At 39.1% G+C, this 22,919-nt stretch overlaps 1 long non-coding RNA gene across 17 annotated transcripts in view; it reads right to left on the reverse strand.

The window, feature by feature from the left end:
* The window catches only part of LOC144246137 (uncharacterized), a 207,838-nt gene that overhangs the window by 143,239 nt on the left and 41,680 nt on the right, over positions 1-22,919 (reverse strand). For 12 of the 17 annotated variants that reach the window (XR_014955237.1, XR_014955230.1, XR_014955241.1 and 9 more), the window contains one exon: positions 1-22,919. This exon is cut by the window's left edge and continues 64,336 nt beyond it; it is cut by the window's right edge. The exons of the other annotated variants lie outside the window; for them this stretch is intronic. This is a non-coding gene — a long non-coding RNA (uncharacterized LOC144246137). 17 annotated transcript variants of the gene reach the window in all.

Below are 22,919 nucleotides of genomic sequence, written 5' to 3' on the forward strand. Positions count from 1 at the left end.
ACATAAATTAAAAAAGAAACTAAGGAAAGCAAAGTGTAGGGGAACCACAGAAATTGCACTAGTGCATAAAGGTTTCACAACAAATAGGATAGGTTTGGTACTTCTGTAATATACTTTGCAGGTAAAGAAATTCCTTTAAATTCCTTTTGTTTGTCCAACATGCAAGTATTCCAGCAGCTCTTAGTAAAACCATCAAATCACTATTAGACCCCACAATTTCTTCCCCCCAGGATTTCATATGTTTAAAAAACATGCTTACTAGGCTGAAGCACCTGATAAACAACCAAGGAAAGTGTTTGCAAAACATTTTTAAACCTTCCAATCTGGGATCTGCCCAGCTGAGAGTGGCACTCTGGAAAGAGACCTGGGCATCCCCATGTAAAATGAGCTGCATCACCTGCAAGATAAAGAAGCCCTTACTCCATTCAGCATTTCTCAGGCTACACCTGGAATGCTATGCTCAGTTTTGGTCCCCAATATGCTAAAAAGGCATGGATAGGCTGGAGAGGCTCCAGGGAAGAGCCACAAATGTTGATTGGGAAGCTTGCCATGCGAGAAAAGGCTGAGGGAACTGGGAAGTTCAGCCTGGAGAGCAAAAGGCTTAAGGCAGTTTCAGTCCTTAAATGAGTGGCTACAAAGAAGATACAGGAAGGAGGAAAAGATATGGGGTAATGGTTACAAGTCGCTCCCAGGGAAATTCTGATTGGACACAAGAGACAAAATTCTCCCAGTGAGAATCATCAGCTCTTGGAATATTTTTCAGCAAGTGGTGGATTCCCTAACATGTGACACTTATAAGATACAGCTGGACTGGGTGCTGGGCCATCTTGTCTGGATCATGTTTTCATGAGGAGAAGTTGGACCAGATAATCCTTGAGGTCCCTTCCAAACTGGTAATCTATGATTCTATGATGACTCTCAAAATATGACAAACTGAAGAACCTCTCTGCTCGAATTAGAGACTGAAGATTTGAGTAGGATGCAAAGGGTGACTATAGAAGAAAAATATGTATCAATTTTCTAGTAACACTATCTGAAACTAAACAATAATAAGTTATTTCTCCATAGCTGCTAAAAAAATAGCTTTTGATTACTCTTATTTTAATTCATAGATTGATAGGATATGTCAATATGCTTTTTGTTTCTGTCCTAAATTTGATTTTAGTTATTCGTCACAGGCCTCTAAGTTTAGATGACAGTAAATAAAGTGCATCATCATTACTTAAATGGATGAGAACACTAAAATTTAACCCAATAAGGGACCAAACCAAGGGCAGTTCAAAAGGGATAAAACAAAATCTTCCTTGTTTTATGCATATGAAGTCAAATAATAATTTCTGCCTCAAGGGAAGTATGATTCATAACCATTAGCTGTCAATATGAATACACATACTGTAAGATTTTGCATCTTAAAGTTTTCCAACTCACCAAAATTCCAGCTACTAATACCTACGCACCCCCAAAAGATTGGGATGCAAAGACACAGCTGCAGTTGCTGAGATTTTAGCATGGAAGGTCAATGTGAAGTGCTAGATCAATTGCAAGGACCAAGAGTTCAGACTTGGCCCTGACTTAGACTTTGGGAACAGAATTCTACATCAAAACTCTCAAAATCTGAGGAGAAATTAATACTGAAGTGGTGCTAATCTCACCTGTGTTTTCCATGGTATAATAATATATCCTTTATCTTTTTCTTTTACCCAGGCCAACATTTTTCTTTTCTACTATGATTGCGAATGTACCTCAGTCAGATGTGTGCACTGAGGGGGATCTCATACGTAAGTCTTATGTTACTGCAGTTAATTCAAAACTCAATCATAAATAAGACTAAATCACTAAGAAAAACAGTCACTGTTTTCCAATAGCAGCAATCTTATGCTTCTAACAGAAAATTTAGTTTCTTACAGCACTGTTCTGTCACTAGTTTTATTACAAATTTCTGACTCCTCAATAAATAATCCTCAATAAACAGTGCTGAAAAGTTTGCTCCACAGATCAAATAGTCAAGTACCCAAATAGCTTTTCAATTTAATGGGCTCTTTCAAGCATTATTTCAATGTGCTATGTTGTCATAACAATATTACAGTGCCTGTTACTTGACCATAAACTCATTCAAGAGGAAAAGTCATGCTGATCTTACCAAGGCTTATTAGCCTTCATTGTAGATTCAATTTTTATAATTTATTAATCTAAAGAAGAAGACTACCTAATAGAAATTTTATGGGATTGAGGAATTATTTCACAGTTTCCAAAATATTTGGAAAACATTTGACAGAAAATCTTCCTGTTGTTTGGACAAACCTATCTTCACAAGCAGATGTGACTGTCACTACAGGCAAGAGCTATAGGAGGGCTTTACATTACAGGATTATTTAGTAGATGATTTTGCCACCATCTTCACTTTAGCTTTTATTTTATATAAATAATTTCATGTGTTCCTATTTAAGAAGCTTGAAAACAAGCATTCATCCAACTTTCCTTTAGCTCTTTATTATGCTCTGCTACCAGAGAATATAATTGCCATAAATCTTCCTGAAGTGCACTGAAAAATAATCTTTTCACATTTTCACTGGCACACGAACTACCAAATACCTCACCATACATTAGTTAGATGTATCCAAACAGCAGTTTTAAAGTTTTCAATCTCTCACTGGTCTCAAATTAAATATTCTCGCTACTTTTTCCTGTATTATTTTAACATATTTTTTGTCTGCTAAGCCAGGCCATTCAGAATCATTGGTCAATATCAATTTTTCCATGAGTTGGTAGAACTCAAGTCCATAGGAAATCTCTTCAGAAAGATTTCGGAAATTCTGCAGGCTACATCAGTCCCACTGATTTGAAGGATCACGTTTTAAAAAATACATCTCCTAAAGTTATTTGTTCAGCTGCATTCCAGGACCTGCTGCAAGATCCAGAGGAAGCAACATACTAAAAGCCAAGCACCTCATTGGGTTTTTCAAGGAATTTCCAAGCCAGATAGCTTGTCTTTAACTAGTCATCTTCCTACAGCCAATACAGTCACAGAAGGAGGATCAACAATCAAGTCATGGGGATATTGATTTGTTAATTACAGCAAAATACCTGGAAGACAACAGTCACATATTGATAGTTTAGTGGTGGGGAGGGGGAACAAGTTCACATGAAGGATTTTGATTGCTCAAGGAACCCAACTGCCTTGATAAGAGCAGCAGCTTGGTTTAACATTATCACTGGTACTGTATTGTATCTCCTTTCCTAAATCCTTTCCCAACCTCCTGACTTTTCAAGCACTGCTTTAATTTTCTTCATAACAAATCAGTGAAGACCCCAAACTAACCTTGAACAAAAGATGTCTAATAGTCCCCTCTCTAATGGATGAGGAAGATATTAATAGGTTAAGCTTAATATAGGGCCATGAAGCAGAAGAATTCCCACTCCCTTTTAGCTTTAAAGAAGAAATTTTATGGGTTTTTTCCTGTGCAGTTCAATTTGGTGTGCACAGCATTAATTTTGAAGGAAGCTAACACTGCTAATGAAGGATTTTCCAAATAGCACAAAGGAAGCATTTAATTACTTCTGGGCCTGTTGAGCCCAAAGCCTAGTAAAACAAGTCAAAAGTGAGTTGAGAATAATAAAACAGCATCTGTGTTTCCCTCTGATACCCTGAGTGAGATGGGGAATTTGCATAACATTTTAATGTAGAGTAAAACTGCAACTCTTGAGGTTAAGTTCTTTCAGCACCACACTAATGAGACAAACACCTTATAGCTAACCCTACTAATGATCCTATGTAAAAATTTAAATAGGGATAGGATTAGACAGGAAATTCCTCTTTTGCATGGTGAATTAGGAAGATCTAAAAAGATCTGCAGTGCCTGCAGAGGCTTTGAAATTACAGCTCAGATACAAGAAATACTGAGCTCATTATGTCACCGAGATGGTTACTGTGGTGCTTCATTCAGTGCCTAGGTCATAAATGTCCATTTTCAACTTTTGTTTCCTGGGATAATTCACATGCCACTAGTTTCATACGGCTGTATTTCCATGCACAGACTAATATAGTAATACCTGCAACTTTATATCCTTTTATTCCTCTGTTTACTAAACCCAGCAAATGTTCGATAAACCTCCAATATGTCCCATATAGTCTTGTGTTTCTAAACCACTTGACAGAAATTTGTACTTATAGAAAAAAGCATTTACATCATCCAGCATTCTCATGGTAACTGGTGTGAATTAATTCACTTAATCTGGTTCTTTGGGGGTCTGCACACAAAATCATCCCAGTTTTTGTTTGCCAAGATCAACATTTGGTAGGAACTAGTTTTAAAACTGACTAACATGTAACTTTTTTACTTGCTCTCAGATCAAAAATGTACTGTTAATTTTAATTTCTACTTTTAAAAAATATTTCTCTGAATCACAAACTGTGGCACAGCTGAATAATGTCAAGCTCATTTTTTTTGGCACTTCATTGCTCAAAAAGAATGTGGAGATCATCTTCTCAAATCTGTCTTGATGTACACCTAACCATAGGATTTGAGGACTTTGTAGGTTTAAAACCTATCATGGGTACTATTACCCTGAAAATGTGATTAAATAAGCAATAATGAACAACCAGACATTTACAGAGCAATTGTATGACAACCTACTTTACACCTTAATTCAGGAGCCTGCATTTCCTGTACAGTCCGTGGAGAAAAAAAATTCCTCAAAAAATGACTGAGTGCTTTTTTGGCTGTTTAAAGATAAACTACCATTACCCATTACTTCACAAACTCTCCTCCTGAGAACAAATTTTTACCTTTTCGTGTTCTAGCTGACCACTGCTTTTTTTTTTTCCTTTAGTGCCAATTCCATTATTTCATAATGAGAATAACTAAGTGTCAGCATCCTCAGCTTCAAATTAATAATTGTCTCTTTTGCTATCTGTGCAGCACTGTTCACATTCTCCTAAAGAGCTGTTCCCAAGAGGAATTCCTTGGGGCTAATAGCTGGATTGTCAAACCTCTTCTCCTGGCCGCACACATTCTACAAATTCTTGCAATATAATATTGCTGTTCATTTATCTTTTTCTCCCAATATCAGGCATCATCTTGCATAGATTATCAGAGCTGGCACTGTTCCATGGGCTGTCCTGCACACTGTAGTTTTAAAAGGTATCTGTCCTTTTCTATCTGTACTTTAGCATCAGGGATTTTTCTGTCAAGCCCTAGCACATATCTGTTTCTTTCTTTAGGTTTAAAGCCCTGAGTGCTCATCAGCAACTCAAGGGAAGTTCTTAACTGCTCTGCCCACCAAGCTGCTTTCAGAGAACCCCTTTTGTCATCTCTGATCTTTAAAAAAAGCACAGTTATGTTCACTATTCACATTAAACCTGACTAGCTTTGCCTGTAGTGGTACAAAAAGGAATAAAAGACAGTAGCCATTAGATTTTCATACACAGGAGAGAGCTATAATACCTGCAATAATTGCAATGGTATGAAAGGGGCCTCAGATTGGCTTAAAAGCAGCTGCCAAATCAATTTCAAGACTTTAGTTGCAGGTCCTAAAATCTTATTTCTATCTTATTGAAGATAGTTTCAGGATTTGGGAATGACTGTTCTAGGCTCTGTACAAAGCACAATTATAGCTACTGCTCCCACTGCAGATTATTTAAGGCAATTAAAAAAAAAAAAAAGAAAGAAAAACCAGACACCACACCAGGCCAAAAATCCCATACTCTCATTATAGGCTTATTTGGAAGTACAGTTAACCAAGATTTAATCAAATTTCTGAAGTTATCAAGGCCTCTCACAGAACTTCCCAGAACCTGGGATGAAAGGGACTTGAAGTTGTTCCTGGTCACCAAGAACCCAGCTCTATAGAGCATTTCCAGCATGGTGTCATGCAACTGACTGCAGGGGGATGGACTCAATAGCCAAGAGCAAGGAACAAAATCAAAAACCCCTCACAGGGACTGAAGTACATATTCCTATTAAATAATTTCAGCCAGTACTTACATACTGTGCTACCCAGGCAAGTTCACAAAGGGACAGTACAGCAAAGACTTTACTATGCAAGCACAGACTCCATTATAAAGCAAATTTTTTTGTGACTGCTTCTTTCTGCCTGTAAAAACAGGCAAGGTAGCAGTGCAATATGCTACCTCAGTCTGGAAGGAAGAAAGGAAAACTTGGAATTTTATTCAGCAGTGATCTGTCATTTACATGGTCTCCCTCTGGGTCTAATACTCTAATGACATTCAGAAAGACAGTTCAATAAAGAAATGGAAGCTGAGGCTGTATCACAAAATGTACTTCATAAGCTATCAAACTTCAGACCTCTATATTTCAAATTAATCACAATCCATCATACCATGTGTACATTGGAAAAGGCATTTTAGACTTCATATCAGTCACCATAATTAATTTAAAGAATTAGAGTCATGACAGGCAATATAATTAAAAGAAGCAGGCTTAAAAAGAGTTGGAGGGGAAGGTTGTTGGGTTCGAGTTTAGGGGGTTTTGGTTTTTTTTTTAAACAATGTCATTTTCCAGTAACTTTCCTGTTTCATCCTATTCCATCTCAGCCTTAGAGGTTACAGACTTTGCTTCAAAGAATTTCTTGGCACTCTTATAGTCATAAAACAAATATTCTATAACTTCCAAGATCAAACACACTTTGGCGGGATGCAAAATAGCTACCTCTGCTCCAGTTTGGGCAGACGCGCTTGTAAAGGATTGAATTTTTGCCTCTGCACCTGAGCAGCACATGATGTATCATGAAATATGCAGGCCTTCATTTTTCTTGCCTTTCAAACAGGCTACATGTCCTTCCCTAGAACTGGAGCTGACATCTATTGGAATGTGTTCTTCCCAGAAGAATCAAACTTGTCACAGGATCCATAAGAATCTCTTGTACTGCTGGAACTCATAGAACCCTCCATTTTAAAACAGTAAACTTTGATTTTAATTACTTCCACTCTCAAAGGCAGAGACTCTCTGCTAAGGATTATGTGCCAAAACACTGTATTTTTTGAAGGAATAACTTCTTATTTTGGAAGACTCTTTTAGATTTAGGAAAGAATAGTTGTGGATTTGTGGCCAGAGTCAAGGGGCATGAAGTGATACAGAACAAAAAAAAGCATATATTAATGTCTCCTCTCCTTACACTCCTTTACTGTTTCCTCAGTAAAAGTGGACAGACAGGAGTAAGTGTGAGTATGAAAGGCAGTTAGTAAACCTAGTATAATAAAATTATAATAAGATGTATGTGTATAAACACATAGACACCCATCTCCTCTAGTTCTTACAAAATATAAATTCAGAATTCTGTTCTGTAGAAAATGGTGACTTGGAACAGAAATATTTTTCAAGTTTCCAAACTAAAAATTCAAACAATGGTTCCCAGCACAGTTCCTGCAGTAGTAAGTACCATGGAAAAAAAAAGCAAGAAGAAAAGTCACAAGTTAGCATTCAAAGCAGGGCTTGAAAAATACACAGTAAATGAGCCACAGGCCATTTTGAGGACAAAAAAAAAATAGCAAACACAATTTGGAATTGAGTAAGCTCTGATATTCTCAATGATGTTGGAATTAAGGAATTTCTAGGGAAAAGCATGGGCTAATAGTATTGGCATTTTGTAAATTGTTGCAAAGTAAAGCATTCAAATGTTCTTAAATACTGTTTGGGTGCAAGAATACAGACTCAGAAGGAAAAAACAGGTTGATGCTGTACTGACCAATTTTTCCTGAAAGCAGAGATCCTTAATGAGATTTAGTGCTTTACCACTTACTAGTCACATAAATATAAAAACTCTACTTTTCCCCCACAGTTACTGCTTCATTTATCCATACACCATGCTAATAAATACGTTTTACATGTCAGGAGGAACTCAAGGATTGCCAAAGGGAATGATAACAACTTTAATTATAACTAGACAGCATTAGGTAAGGAGACAGGATGAGAGGTCTCAGTGGTCAGGTGAACCTGCTCTCCTACATAACTTGCCAGCTTTCTTCAGAGCTCACTGACAGGTACTTTGAGGGAAAATCATAAGGTCCCAAACCCCAACAAAACCAGCCTACTCTCTATGAGCAAATATTATTGTCTTTCTCTATCACAGTAACAGCCAGACTGTGGTAGATCTATTATACTGAGTACCCAGCAAGAAAGGTGATCTTTTCCTCTAAAAGCTTTCTAACCCAAATAGACCAGAGACATCAGGAAGGGCAGGTACAGAACATTTTTCATCCTACCAACAGATCTCAGCACCTGAGGGCCACAGTATCACTGTCTCTGCTGAAAGCATGTCAAAGCATACGTCACAGCACGTGTGGCAGTTAAGATGGCCACAACACACAGAGTATCACCATAGAATTCCAGAAGGCTTCAACCCACACAGAGTAACACCACTCCAGAAGGCTGCAAGCACCTGCCCTTCTTGTCCTTCAGCCCAACCCTTTACATCCTGATGCTGATGCACTGCCCCTGTGTGCCCTCTGTTCCCTTTGGTGGTTGCTCAGTGCCCCTGGGCACTCCCTGGCTCATTGCTGTCAGTGCTGCCCACCTGCTCCTCACAGCTGTGCCCACTGGGGATGAGGCTCAGCCACAGCCCCACCCCAATCACCACAAACTGTGTGCCTACAAAAGCGAGCACCATTTTTCCTGCTTATTTCATAGAACCACACTGTTCTGCACAGAAGTTCTCCAAAAGACCACAGGCAGAGAGTTGTTGACCTTCAGCTTGCCTCATCCCACCCTCATTGCAAGTCCTCAGAGACCTCTTATCAGAATGCTATCCTTCATATTTTGTGGTGTAGAACAATGAATCTCACTACTCTTTCTCTTCAGCACTCTACACTTCCCCACAGCCTCATTCTTTGCAGAGGCTCTTAAGAGGTGACTGGCATTAAGATGACAGAATATTGAGAAGGTCAGGTCTGTACCACATAATGCAGCCATGCACAAGGCACACCAGCTATTGAAACATCATTCCCATAAATCCAACAGTAGCACAGTTTGTTTTGAAAGGCTGTGGAAACTCTGTGCTTGAAGGAGTTCAAGGTCTGACTGAGCAAGGCTGGGCTGGACATCCTTCTAAAATGCCAGGTTATGAAACTACACCACCTGCTACGTTTCACCTTTCAGCAGTATCCTGATCCTGAATGCCTCACAAGAAATAGCCCTGATTTTATGAGATTACATCAAAGTCAATGTGGTCCCTGGCTGGTGATTTACTCCTACTGAGCCAATAGAATTGAGACAAGATGTAGAAATAATAAGAGCTTAAGTAGGGATCATTCCACTTGCAATGAATATTACTGTCTCTGGGGTTTTGAAAAATAAGAGGAATATTTTCCAGTTGAAATTTATAATGGGAGCTTAGCAAGTTATCAGCCTTGGATTTAGGCAGGTTATATGACAAGATTGTTATCCACATGAGTTGTCACTACCTTTGTTCCACAGTTTTCATGTTTATTTTCAATTTCTCACAAAATGAACCAAATAAACACACTTCTATAAAGAAACAAACTCTAAGGAACATAAAATTTATTTCTCAGTCATCTCTTCTCACTTTACCAATCCTTTTTCGTCATTGATTAAAAGCAGTCATATGCACGTATCTTCCACCACTCCCTCCCCTCACTCTTTGCCTTTTCTCATCTCTCTTGGTCTATTTTCTGCCCAACTATCAGAGATAAAATTATCCCTACAATTCCCTCTGCTTTGACCACTCTGCATTTATTTTCCAGCAATATCATTTCTTCCTTTGCCTTTTTTTTTTTTGTGAATTATCTTGCCATCTGTTACTTATCTTGAATGTCTTCAGAATTTTTACAGTATATACAGTCTCCTTTTTTCCACTGTTTTGGAATTTAGACCATGTAACACCAGCAGTTATTTAACTCTTTCAATACATATAAAGCAAATTGAGGTCTTGTAAAAGACAGTAAACATGACAAAGTAGTATTTTATTTTTAATCACTACATTACTACTCTGTGGATACATTTAATAACATTTGCAGCTGTCAGATTTGCAAGCTGAGACAGGTGAGGCAGAGGTAAAAGGTCAATGCTCCTTATTTTGATAGAAACAGAGGGAGCCTGATTTCTTTTATAGATTTTTATGGGACTGTCATTCATAACTTAGTTCAAGATGACATTTATCTGTTTGTTTTCCCATTTCACATCCTCACTGTGGTGGCTTTGTAAAACAGACCTGTCAAATTCTCTCCTCACCTTCAACCTTCCCCTCAGCTGTCAAGTGAATGTAATGCACAAAACCTTTCTAAATAAAGCTGAGGCTTATTCAGTAGAAAGACCCATGACCAATTAAAACACTTTGCATTTCCCTTGGCTTATATGAATAGCAAAATAAGAAAAACAAACAGAAGATAACTGTGCTCTGTTAAAAGATAATCCCTTAGTATAATAATTGTCTAGCAGGTTGGAGTGCCACAGCACAGGCAGAAATCCAGTCAGCATTTAGAAATTATGTCCCCATTTACTTATGGGAATTATGCTCTGCCATCGCTTCAGGCCCTTAAGAAAGGCTCCTATTCCCCAGGGCTTCAGCTATATTTACAATGCAGTATCCCCTACTATTTCCCCAGTATTATGACAACAAAGAATATGATCTTTAGGGAGCTCTCAAGTTCTGACAAGGCCAGGCAGCAGGCTCTGTTGCACACGGAGGGTGCGGGCCGGGCGTGCGTGTGCAAGGGTGCGTGTGCCTCTCGCTGTGCATGGGCACACGTCGGCCAGGCCAGCAGGAACAGCCAGCACAGAAAAGGCACCACGGGATGGAGGAGTGGGACTAACAAAACTGTGTTTGTTTCTTCTCTAAACCTCCTGGCTAGAGGCACTTAATCACAGTATAGATTAGACTGTGCTGACTCATTTAAAAAAGAACCTGAAATTCAAGAAAGCTCACTTCCTTCCTACTTTTTTTTTAAATGATAGAGTGAGGCTTGACTCACAAGGTCATTGAAAGCTACAGAAATATTTCTTTCCACCTCAATAACCAAAAGACTCCTATGCATGCTTCCACAACTTTTAATGATTTTTCTACACATCTGTAAACACAGGAAGGTTGGGACCCACCAGAGCAGGCTCCATGTTTCTAACAAATATGTTTTTATCTAAATGGACATGCAGCTCTTGCAGTGAGTTTTCCAGCACATTCACTTTGCACCAGCCAGCAGAGCAGAGCCCTTTCTCATATTGCCATAGTCCTGGTCAGGAGATGGCAAGGTTTTGTTTTCTCACTCAAGCTAACTTCTGAAAGTCATTACTAATAGGTAAAACCAAAGTTCAGAGGAGATGTTAAGAGCTCCACTGAAAGTTTTCCAAAATTAGCAACTCATGAGTCCTAAGAATTGATAAAGATTCTCTGAAGACTGTGTTTCCACAACAGTGCTGCTCAGTTACTGCCCTGCCAGCAGTCCCACAGATGTGTTACCACCCTGTCATTTCTAGAACCTACTAGAAGTGGGTAAGGGAAGAATTTATCTTCCTTTTTGTGTGTTGCACATATGTGCACATGTGAAAAAGTCATTGGCCCATACCAGCACTTGCTATGGACAAGGAAGGAAACAGCAGAAGCATCAGAGCTATCCCATACTCACATCTCCTTTAAATGTTCACACTGCCTCCATCTTTGGCAATAACAAGCTGTTCAACCTTTGCAGCCAAAGGAAATTCATGTAATTTAATCAGATTCCAAATTTCTACTCTTGCCCACCAATGTATCTCATTGTGTTTGCCTCTATTCATCTAATACAGTGGACATATAGAAAGGGAAAATATTACTTTGGTAGGAAGTACTGAATTATGAAATGCCTGTATGCTTCTTCAATACTCGAATAATTTTTCCTGGATAATCATAAATCAAACTTCAGAATCTATGTTTCAAACTTTTTCAAGACACTTTGTTCACACCTTAAAGCAAAAGGGGAAAAAATAAAAGGGGTGGGGAGAAAAGAAGAAGAGGGATATACCAATGGAATTGAGCAGCTAGGTAAGTAGTTCTCATCTGGATCTGAGTACATCCAGAAACACTCCAAGTGCCAATTATGCAGTAAGCTTGGTAATAAATCTAGCACAGGAGCTACATAGAAGAATTAAAACTTCTTTACTTAGGAAGTGGGCTGTAAACACAAATAACTTTCCTAAAAGCACTAAGTAAAAGCACTTTCCTAAAAGCACTAAGCACACATCTCTATGAGCAAGTCTGCAGAACTGAGAACAGCTCTTGCAGGTTATGCCTCTCTGCTTTCACCCAACTGTTTTTTTGGTTTTTTGTTTTTTTTGGGGGGGGGCTTTTTTTTGTTGTTGGTTTGTTGTTTTGGTTTTGTTTTTTTTTTTTTTTAATATAATTTTCTACCATTGTCTAAGGGAATTAGCTGGGCTGGGGGGTTTGCTACATCCCACATGTGTAAAAGACCCATTGCCCTCTTGTGGCTCCCCCACTTGGGAGAAGACTGCGTCCACAAGGAAACTGAGAATAGCCCAACACAGTCTTTGTGTACCTTTTAAGATTTGCCTCACGGAAGGAAACATTGGCTTATGTCCAAACCCATTATTTACTGTAACTTTCCAAAGGAACATCCAGTTGACTGGCGCGATTTATTAGCCATGCCAAAAAACAAAGGCAGGCAATATTTCTGGCACGTTCTGTTTCCAAAGGCCCAAGCATAATAGGAGGGGTTATGCCTCTGTCTGCTATTTCTACATTCAGAGCCTTAGACATGTTGTTCAGTTCTCTTAAGATTATTTGTAGTTCAGCTTTTTTGATTTGACTTGCTGATGTGTCAGAAATTGAAGCCCCATCATTGGGAGGAAATTGTTGTTATCCTCCCAAGTACAAAATGCAACTACATTTTGTCATACAAGACTTACTGTACACACCTTCTCAATTACAGAAATCACGTTACACTTCTATAGAATCAAACATGAAGCCCCCAAAGGCTGAGAAAGTTACCTCTTAAAAACCAAATCAGAATATGTGGAAATACTAGTTCAGTATACAGGTACATGTATAAGTGGTATACAATGGGCAGCAACATGAGAAGCTGGAATCTTGCTTTTAAGTAACTCAGTGTGATTTCCTATTCTGTGGGTTCTGATCAGCACAAAGATTTGTGTCAGCTGGTATGAAAAGTTATTTCTGCTTATCTCTTCTCCTCCCTAATGTCTCTTCAAAGAACTCTTGATTATTTGTTTGGCACACCTAGATTCTCTGCAGCTGTCCCTCACACAGAATTACCCACCTTGCAAAAGTATTTTCCAATTGATAGCCATGGAAACGATAACAAGAAGTGAAAGACAATCAAACACATTATTTTTCCATACCAATGCTGAATTCCCACAGTAGACACATATGACTAAGAACCACTTTATATTATCTCCATAATAAAATTTCCCAAAATATTGTGACACCAAACACACTGTTTATCAGATTTCATGTCATCTTATTAATTTACAAGTTGGTCATGCTTAATCACCTTCCAGAGATTAGAAGTTACTCATCTAAGTTGCTTCACTTCCATTAGCTGACCATATTAACAAAATGTATAAAAGCACCATTGAAATGCCTGGACTAATCTGTGGGGCCAAGCTAAAAATATTTCAAGTCCATCCTCTCACATCAACTGAAAAGTCTGAGCTGAAAAATAAGAAAGCTTGGAGTTTACAATGTGTCAAAATAATCAACAATTAATTTTTGTTTCTTAAATTTGTCCTCATCACTGCCTCAAAACTTTAGATGCAGAACTCTGACAGATAAAAAAAATATTTGGTTTAGATATATTGAGTTCAAAAATGTGAAAAGCAAGCACAAAGTAAGAAATAAAAATAATAACAACCAAGAAAAAATTAAAAATTTTAAAAAGTCATAGACAATTGATGAACACACAAGTAAGGTTTGGTTAGCAGGGTACTTAGGATACAGAACATGCTGCTCAATCTCATTGTTTGTAATTACAAACCTCAACATCTGGCTCTCAGAGTAGATGCAAATTTTATGGCAGATGTTTACAAGAATCACAAAGGACTGTTTTTGTAGTTAAAAGTGATTAAGGCAAGTTGTTCATTTTGCCACATTTTTGTCATCCTTCCATTTTGAACCATCACCCTCCTACCTCTTATCTGTCAGCCTTGGACAGGACAAGCCATTTGGCAATGGCTTACTCTATTAAACCTACTTCAAATGTGCCCTCATCATCCCAAATCCTTGATCCTTCCATCCATTCTTCCAATTCAGAGGATACAGATTAAAACCAAGGACACCTTACATATTCTGCCCATGTAGGGATTCAGCCCAAATGTGACCATGGAGATTGAACCTCCACATGGCATTTTACCCTGGTGGCTGCCTCCAGCTCTGCAGAGTGACCCCAGAAGAGCATTGCACTCCTCCAACACACCCTAATACCATCCAGAATCTGCAAAATGGGAACCTGCTAAAGCTCAGCTGAGAAGAAGAAAGGTGTCAATGACCCCTTCTCTCTTACCATCCCAATGAATCCACACTCAGGATATAAACCACTCAAAGTGACATTTCCCATCTCATTCTGTTGTTAATGTGTTAATGTTGTTTTCTCCTCCTTGTTCTGGGAATACAGCCTTTGGAGAGACAGCCCCTGTAATCAAGAGTCAGTTGCTAACACCACAACTTTCTTCCAGCCTCAACTCTCATTTATGAATATCCATCTGTTTCTAGGCAAGAAAAACTTTCATTTCACACAGTATAAAATAGACCAAGGCAAGGTGGGATGGGGCATTAAACAACCGGGTCTAGGCAGAATGTGTCCCTGCCCATGACAGAGGGTTGGAACCAGATGACCCTTAAGATCCCTTCCAACCCAAACCACTCTGATTCATTCTCTGACCAAGAGCTTGTCTCAATTTTAGGAGCCTAATTATATCCATTTCCCACATTCCAGCCTTAAAGAAGGGAAAGATCACACTCTATGCTAAAAATGTCCCAGCTCATATATTTCACTCTTGAATGAAGCTTTTGACAAAGGAATCAAAGGATGCAAGATGATAGTTGTGCTAGTAAATCAAGACAACATCTTTCCCCAGCCTTTATTCTTTTTTTTTTTTTTGCTTCTTTTTTTAAAAAAGTCCACCTTCATTCCCAAACCAATTTGCAAAACACTCTGTACCAAAGGGGCTGCAGACAACCATAAATTTTACCCAGCTTAACATCCTGAACTGCACTTGAATTCATAACCTACAGGCAGATGATTTCACACATTTTACCATTCCCTCACACCATCTGGCCCCCACTTGGCACTGCCTTCTAGGAGCTCCCTGCCCTGTGGCTCCCACACAGCTGTTGTGTTCATAGCCTCAGAACTAAAACAGAATTTCTGCTTCTGCTGTGATTACCCCTGACTTTCTGTTGCTACTCAGTATGCCTCCTGACATTTCCAGGCACCATGACTCAGTCAGTTTCAACAATGTCCTATAGACATATGGCAATAAATAGCAAATTTTCCAGAAAGTAACAAAGAGCACTCAGATTCCTGAATGCCCTTTTCAGCTGCAACTAGAAATGAGGGCTGCTCAAGAGACTCTTAATTTTGTGGCAATATGCATTGAATTTCTCTGGATTTCAGATCTGGCCATGCTGTCTCTAAAGTGCTCACCAGAGGCACCCTGTGCTTCGCAGGAACATCTCCCAGGCTAAAGTCACAAGACCCTTTTCCTTCAGCTGGAGGCTGACACAGCTCTTCTTCTCCCCCTAAAATGGCCTGAGGCACATCCTGGAGCAGTACCTGTTCCATGCAGGAGAGGGCAGCGATATACACGTGTGCACGCTTGGCAAATAAATTGACATGCATTTAGACACACTTCCTTTGAGTGTCTGACTCCCCTGGAGGTTCAGATGCTGTTCATGATCACGCAGTTAAGTCAAGGAAAAATTCCATTACGACAAAGGACATCCTCAAAATTAATGCAGGTAGATTGATGCTAAATAAAGGAATCAAAAGTGTGAGGTGGAAAAGGAACTGCAAAAGGCACAGGATATGCTGGTGGGAGAAAGAGGTTGAACTTGGGAGAAAGCAGAGGTTCACAGCAATTTATCTTTTGTTCAAGAGCTGAGAGTACAAAATTCTATTTAAATAGGCACCCACAAACATTAGATGAGAGAAGGGGAGGGGAAAAGGAGGTTCCTGAAGCATCCAAAACTGAAATCTGCAAGACACTTTGGCATTGGACACCTTGACATCTAAACACCAGCATGTATTCAGATCTGGAGTATGTTTCAATAGGAGGTTAATGATACTTGAAACCTGAAAATACTTCCTTCTAAAACTCTGTTTACTAAACTTTTATGAACACCTTTGATTTTATCTTTTGGAAAATATCCCAACTTCTTCCCATAGCAGAATTATTTCCTGAAGATGTTCATGTGGATTATGGCTTTTTTTCCTTTTTACATGGAACTCACAGAGAAAACTTGAAGACAAAAATAATACTCCTCAATATAAAATGCCAGAAATTTAACAAGCATGATTTTGAGTGGACCACTTCACAGATAGAAAAGAGTGAAGATGAGCCAAAACCAAGGAAATGCTCTCCAGACACTTCTAGAGTGTGCTCAGCACAAGCACCACCAAGATATATTTAATATACTCCTTATGGCAAATTTAATAACAAATTAGTTTAATAATTTTTTTACTCAGCCAGTTTAGGGGAACCCTCACAGGTGCACCAAGAAGCCAGGCATATCTCACAAAACCTTCTTAAGGGTGAAGTTTCACAGCTGGGGGAAGCAGGAAAACCCAACATCAGGAGTGCTCACCTCACTGCTAGAACAAATGCAGCCCTTGAGGCAAACATGTTCTGCAAAACTCCAAAAACTGTCACTCAGAAGTAAAGGAAGGAAAACTGGAGCCGTGTTGGTGTTCACCTGCCTTGTGCATGGGCATGAAGCTGAATGGCATAAAGTGAATATTTAAACTCATGTCAGCAGCCTACTAATTTAAAACAAAAATGCAGTAAAACAAAAACCAAAAACAACTACCAGTAAAAGGATACAATGAAAGAGCAGCTCAAATATGCAAATAGTACACAAAAAGATCTCTATTTCAGCAACTAAACTGTGGTAACTAGAGCTGTATCAACAGTACCTCTTAGTGGCCACAGTAATCTGCTACCAAAAAGAGGGAGGAAGGAAGGAGGAAAAAAAAAAATAGAAGAAAAGCAAGTAATGAGTAGAAACATAAGGGAGCTAGAGGGGGGGAAAAATTTAGAAGGATTTGGTACCCTATCCTGAAACAATCTTGCAGACATTGATCCAAAGATAGTGGATTTTTCCCTTCATCTTTAAAGAGATGTATGTGAACAGATATCACTCAGCCTGTGTTCTATGTGCCACATGCCTGCACTTTCCAGAAGCCCTGCTAGCGAAACATCCTGACCTTGAAAACTCATATTTAATATGCTCAAAAATATAAAACCCACTGGAAACATCTCAGATCCAAACCAAGGTAAATAAACTTTGCATTTCTTTCCATGTGGGCTGGGGAAGGGGTAAATGAGGAATGGGATACATCTATCCATCTACAGTGTATCTAAACACTTAAAAATAACAAAGCATATTTTTGACATCCCTGTGCTTCACTTCTGCAAGCTGTGAAGGATTGCCAGGGAGCTGGAGCAACGACTTGTGGCCAGAAAAAGGTGGAATCTGAAGATGACAGAGGCAGGGGTAAGGGAACAATCTTCCTTCCATTTGTATCAGTACACAGATCATGAAGCAGGAGGCACGGCCTCCAGAGCACACTACTAAGGCAGAGCTTGTAGGCACAAGAGATAAAGAATAGAGTGGCTATTTTGGGAAGATCATGGGTGTACAGTAAATGACAATTAAAGTAATGAAGAGGGGAAACAGTGAGAACCCCAAGTAAAATCTTCCCAGATGTAGCCACATAATTAGTGGAAGATATGGAATTAAAATCAAGCCTGCTGCCACTCTCCACCTCATCAAGACAACCCAGGACACTCTTTCCAAAGGGCAATGTTTTTGTGTAACATCTCCCAAACTTGATAAGCTTGGAATTTAAATTGAAGAAATTTGGATTTGTTAAATTTAACATAGAAATAAACATGTTGACCACTAGCAAAGATTAAAGTAGTATTTCTTTGGGAAATAGGAACATTCAAATGTTCTCTACCTATCATTTAACTGCAGGCTGGAGTGCTAAATTTCCTCTGACTCTACCTCATGCCTGTAAATCTTCCAGCCAGTCATTAACTGCCTGGTAAAGGACTGGCACCTCATATATTGTCACTTAATTATGCTATGCTACATTGGGCTTCCTAGGAGGCACTCATTTAGCACAAAAACACCTCTAAAGAAAATGATGTAGACAGACTGCCCAAGCCAGAGACGATGTAGAATGCTGCTGACAGGGAAATAGAAATGACAACTAAAACAGCCTTTGGAACGGAAGGAGAAACCGTAGCGACGGGGAAAAAGAAACCAAGCATGGACATTTGAACCATCAGATAAACAGCAGCTGACAGGACATTTTAGATCTGGAAGGAGGGGGCAGAGGAGGAGGAGGAGAAGTGCACCAAAGTGGAAATAGAAAATTACCCTCCTGAATGAACAAGATGTGTTTGGAATGAGTCACAGGGGAAGGCGAGTGCAAGCATCAGCAAGTTGAGAAGCTGACTGTGCGGTACCTTGCTCCTGAACCCGGTCTTCAGAAACGAGAGACGGCTGAATAAACACAATGAGAAAAACAGCCTGTTCTCACTTCCTACCTTTGCCACACTGAAATGAAAACACTCTCTGGGCACAGCCCTATGAGCACAAGGAGGGCACCACCACTGCTGACTTCAACACAGGCAAAGGACATTCAGCACTGCAGGATTGTCCTTCCTTCTTCTCACTCCAAAGAGATGCTTGGATCTTTGCTGCTATGGAAGGAAAACCAACTGTGCTCTTGTACAACACACACTGGCTTCAGGACCTATTGCCGAAAAAACCTAGACCAGAACTGAACAAAAAAGAGCCAGATCGGGATATGAAACAATACCAATGCTGCCACGTGGCAGTAACACACACACACACACACACTTCCCTCAGCCACTAGAGCCGCTGTGGATGCTGGCATGGATGGAGCATTTACAAAGAACTCTATGGGAAGGCAGAACTGGGTCTTTGGCTGCTCCACAGTGGAGAAGGATTTGGAGTATTTATAGTAACAAATGGCTGCAGCAGAGGTTTTCCTCCCCTCCCCTGACTAAACTTTAGTTCCCCTCCCCTTTGTAAACATCAGCATTTCTCAGTCCCAGCGACATCTACCAAACTGGAAGCCACCACCCTTCAAAGCACAGCTGCAACTGCTGTGCTTGGCAGCTTTACACTTAACCCTGGTGTCATTCAGCTACACCAAGTCACTGGACAAAGTCAGGAGTTACATAGAAATTGTCAGTGATTGCTAGCATTCAAGTAAGATCTTTTTTCCCCCCACAAATTCAATAACACCCAATTTAGGGTGGTGCAAATTAAGGTGGAAATTTAGGTTCAGAACCTAATGTGCATACACCCATATCCCTAATTGGACTGAAAAACTTGCCTCAATTCTTTCTCCCCATTTTTCATTGATAAATTCATACTTGGGAAGAAATTCCACTTCCTAAGAATACACAAATAATGAGGTGGGCAGCAAGAAATTTGGTTTGCTCCATATTTTTCTTTGATTCATCTCCTGAAGGCTGCTCAGGAAAAGCCTGCTTTGAGTCCATGGATAGTAAGGAATTAGGGACACAACTTGTCTGTGTAAAACTGTATGTTTGCTAATATCACTGCAGACAAGGAGCCTCCTCAGTACTGAAGATGTTTGCTGAATGACTTTGTGCTGCTACCTGTGCAATGCAGCAGGCACTTCTGGACATGAAATTGCCTTATGAGCTACTGAAATAATTACTACAAATGGCGCTGAAAGGATTTCTAAAACAAGAGGCAGCACTGGTGTGTGTTCCTCTGAGCTGGAGAAGAGACTTGAAATCTATCCTTTCCCTTTCCTTATCTCCACATCACTTTGCCAGCAAAGGTCAATTACATGCTCACAAACAACCAGCTCATAGAATTTGCACTATTAGTGAAACCTTAGTCACCAGTTCCGGCTGCCTGCAAGTATAAAAAGCAGCAGCAGTGCAAGCCTGTGTTAGAGCTGGTCAGGAAATTATACCCCCACTTCCCAACCCACACAAAAGCATTTTAGGAAAATGAACAATTTCCAATTTAATCGGAGTTTCCAGTTTACATGCAGAGTTAAATTTTGTTTGGTTTTGGCAACTAAGCCCTTTCCTCAGTTCAGTAAGTTTTAGTGTTTTTTGAAGACAGGCTAGAAATTCAACCCAAGTGGAAAGTTTTCATTTAAGTTTTTCATTTCATCAGAAAGTTTTATTTCTCCCATCCCACAGATTTTTGACCAAATTAACCAACCAGCCTCGCAGGAAAAATCCCTCTCAACTCACAGGACTTCTGCCTTCTGACTTATTATTACACACTCAGTTCACATTCTACTGCTCACACCCAAGAATCAAAATACTAAATATTTATCCTGGGCTTTTTTACATAGTATTATTTGCAAAGGTTGAAATAAATTTGTAAAACTTATTCTAAACTAGTGCAAATATGTTTTGAAACTTTCATTGTAAATGTCAGGGAGCAGTGCTGATACCAACATTTTGGACAGCTTTTTACATGTACTAACAGTACACAAAATCTGAGGAGATTAGCATCTCACTGCAAAACTAAAGGCAGATGACAAGGCTTCAAATAAATCACAGCAGCATAAATCTGTTCTGTTTTCAGGTCACTGAGATCTCTGGACACACCCAAATGTTGTCTTTGTTTTTTAAGATAGGGAAAGAGAAGAAAAATTCACACAAAGATGCTGCACACAGGAATTTCCAGATCTTAGAGTAGTTCCACTTTTAAAGAAGGAGAATACATACATATATATATATATATATAGGATGTAAACACAGTAATTGCCAGTCAGACTTGTCTACCAGAAGATATTTGTGCTTCTTCAGGGGACAGAAATGTCCTTTAGTATCTGGTAGTTTTCAAACATAACTGTTGAAAACTGTGCAAATCAGAATCTGCAAGTTTTAAGAGTTTAAACTAAGATTTGTCTGATCTCCTCAGTGCAGCTTTTACCTCCATTTTGCTCACAATCCCAGCCTACAAATCTCTGTCAAAACTACCAAACTGAAAATGGAATAAGATAATAAAAATCAGAGCAAGAAACTGTTCTGTGTCTACTCCCTAACATGGATCCCAATTTCATGGATCCCTATTCTTTTTCATAGATTAATTTCCAAGATACCCCAAATTGCAGCTGAGTGTTGGAGGTAGCCAAATGTGTTGGCCCAGCAACTTCACAGCAGGATGGGATCTTCATAGCAAACACTTGCTGGGCTGGGACTTAATGGGACAAATTCTCAGTGGTCAAATTCCACCAGCTCTAATGGAGCTACATCACTGAGGATTTGGCCACATTATTTTTATGTTCTTTCCTCTGCTGCTTCCTTAACCACAGTTTAAGTCTCACCTTTTAGTAGAAAATTTCCACTTGGAGAAAATCCAGGCCCTGTTTCTAAGGAAAGATAAGGACTGTGGCATTAAATTATGTGAAAATAAATCATCTTCCACAGTACTTCCCTCAAAGTCTCACTGTGCCTGTTAGAGCACCAAATGATACCTGTGGTAGATATCTGAACTGAACTATTGCCTGTGATGGATACACATAAAGCAGTTTATACAGTTTTTATAGAAGGCAAAAAAAAATATACATTTAAAAGAGATTTAACAGTGGCATGCCAAGTTATATGTTCTGTAAAATACTGTTTTATGGAATATGCTCAGGTCATCCCAATGGGTAGAAAAATCATAAATAATTTTCCTTGCTTTGTTTTGAAACAGTAAATATTTTCACCCTGAAGGTCATTAAAGTGCTTACTGTATAGAGATTACTTATCTCAGCAGCCACAGTCAAGCCCCATATATGTTGTACTTTATCCTTGTATTTATCAATATTCTACAAAAAGCTGCATGTTCCTATGTAAGACCACATTTTATTAATCTATACTGAAAAACACATATCTCATGTTTGGCAAAAAATTAGCCAGGTAATCACTTAACAAATTGCACCACATTTGAGAATGGTCCACAGATATCAAAAATACATTTTATCCCTAAACCTAGTTTAGCCCAAGTCTCCTTATCTCAGCAATAAGAGATTTATTAGGTACTTCCAAAAGGGTTTCTCTATCACAATTCCTAGTCCAACACACCAGGAGGATAAGACATTTAATGTTATCACTCAGGAAACATCATGCCTTATACCAGTACACCAGGACTCTCAGGGACAAAAGGAAGGGGGGAGGAGCCCTTAAACCTTTAAAGATATGGCAAATAAATCTCATTATTATAAGAAACTTGGCATCATAAATGAGCCTTTGATAGAAGGAATATTTCACTATGGATACTTGCAAACTGTGTAATAAAAATCAATTTAGATTTTCCAAAAGACTATTACAGAGTGGATATGAATGAGAATTAAGGAAAGAAGACTATTAAATCCTGTCTCTAATACATTCTAAAGAGTAGAGTATTGTAAGTTGAATGTAAAGCAAGTGTATGATGCATTTATCATGCTTACCTACTCACAGCATCAAACTGCTTGGAGAAGAGGTCCTCTTGGAACATAAATCAACCAAGAAAACTGCACACATAGGAGTATTTTAGTGAAATGACAGAGTAATCACATTTCATTCTTCCAGAAATCATAGTGGCACTTGGGCAAGAGACTTTTTACAGCCCAAACTCAGTGGTCTCCAGATAAACATGCTAACCAAGGTTCTTTAATATGTTTGAGGAGTCTTTGTTTTGTCATCAAAACAAAAATAATA

The sequence above is a fragment of the Lonchura striata genome, chromosome 4 (genome assembly GCF_050655825.1).
Source record: "Lonchura striata isolate lonStrDom1 chromosome 4, ASM5065582v1, whole genome shotgun sequence".
NCBI classification, from domain to species: domain Eukaryota; kingdom Metazoa; phylum Chordata; class Aves; order Passeriformes; family Estrildidae; genus Lonchura; species Lonchura striata.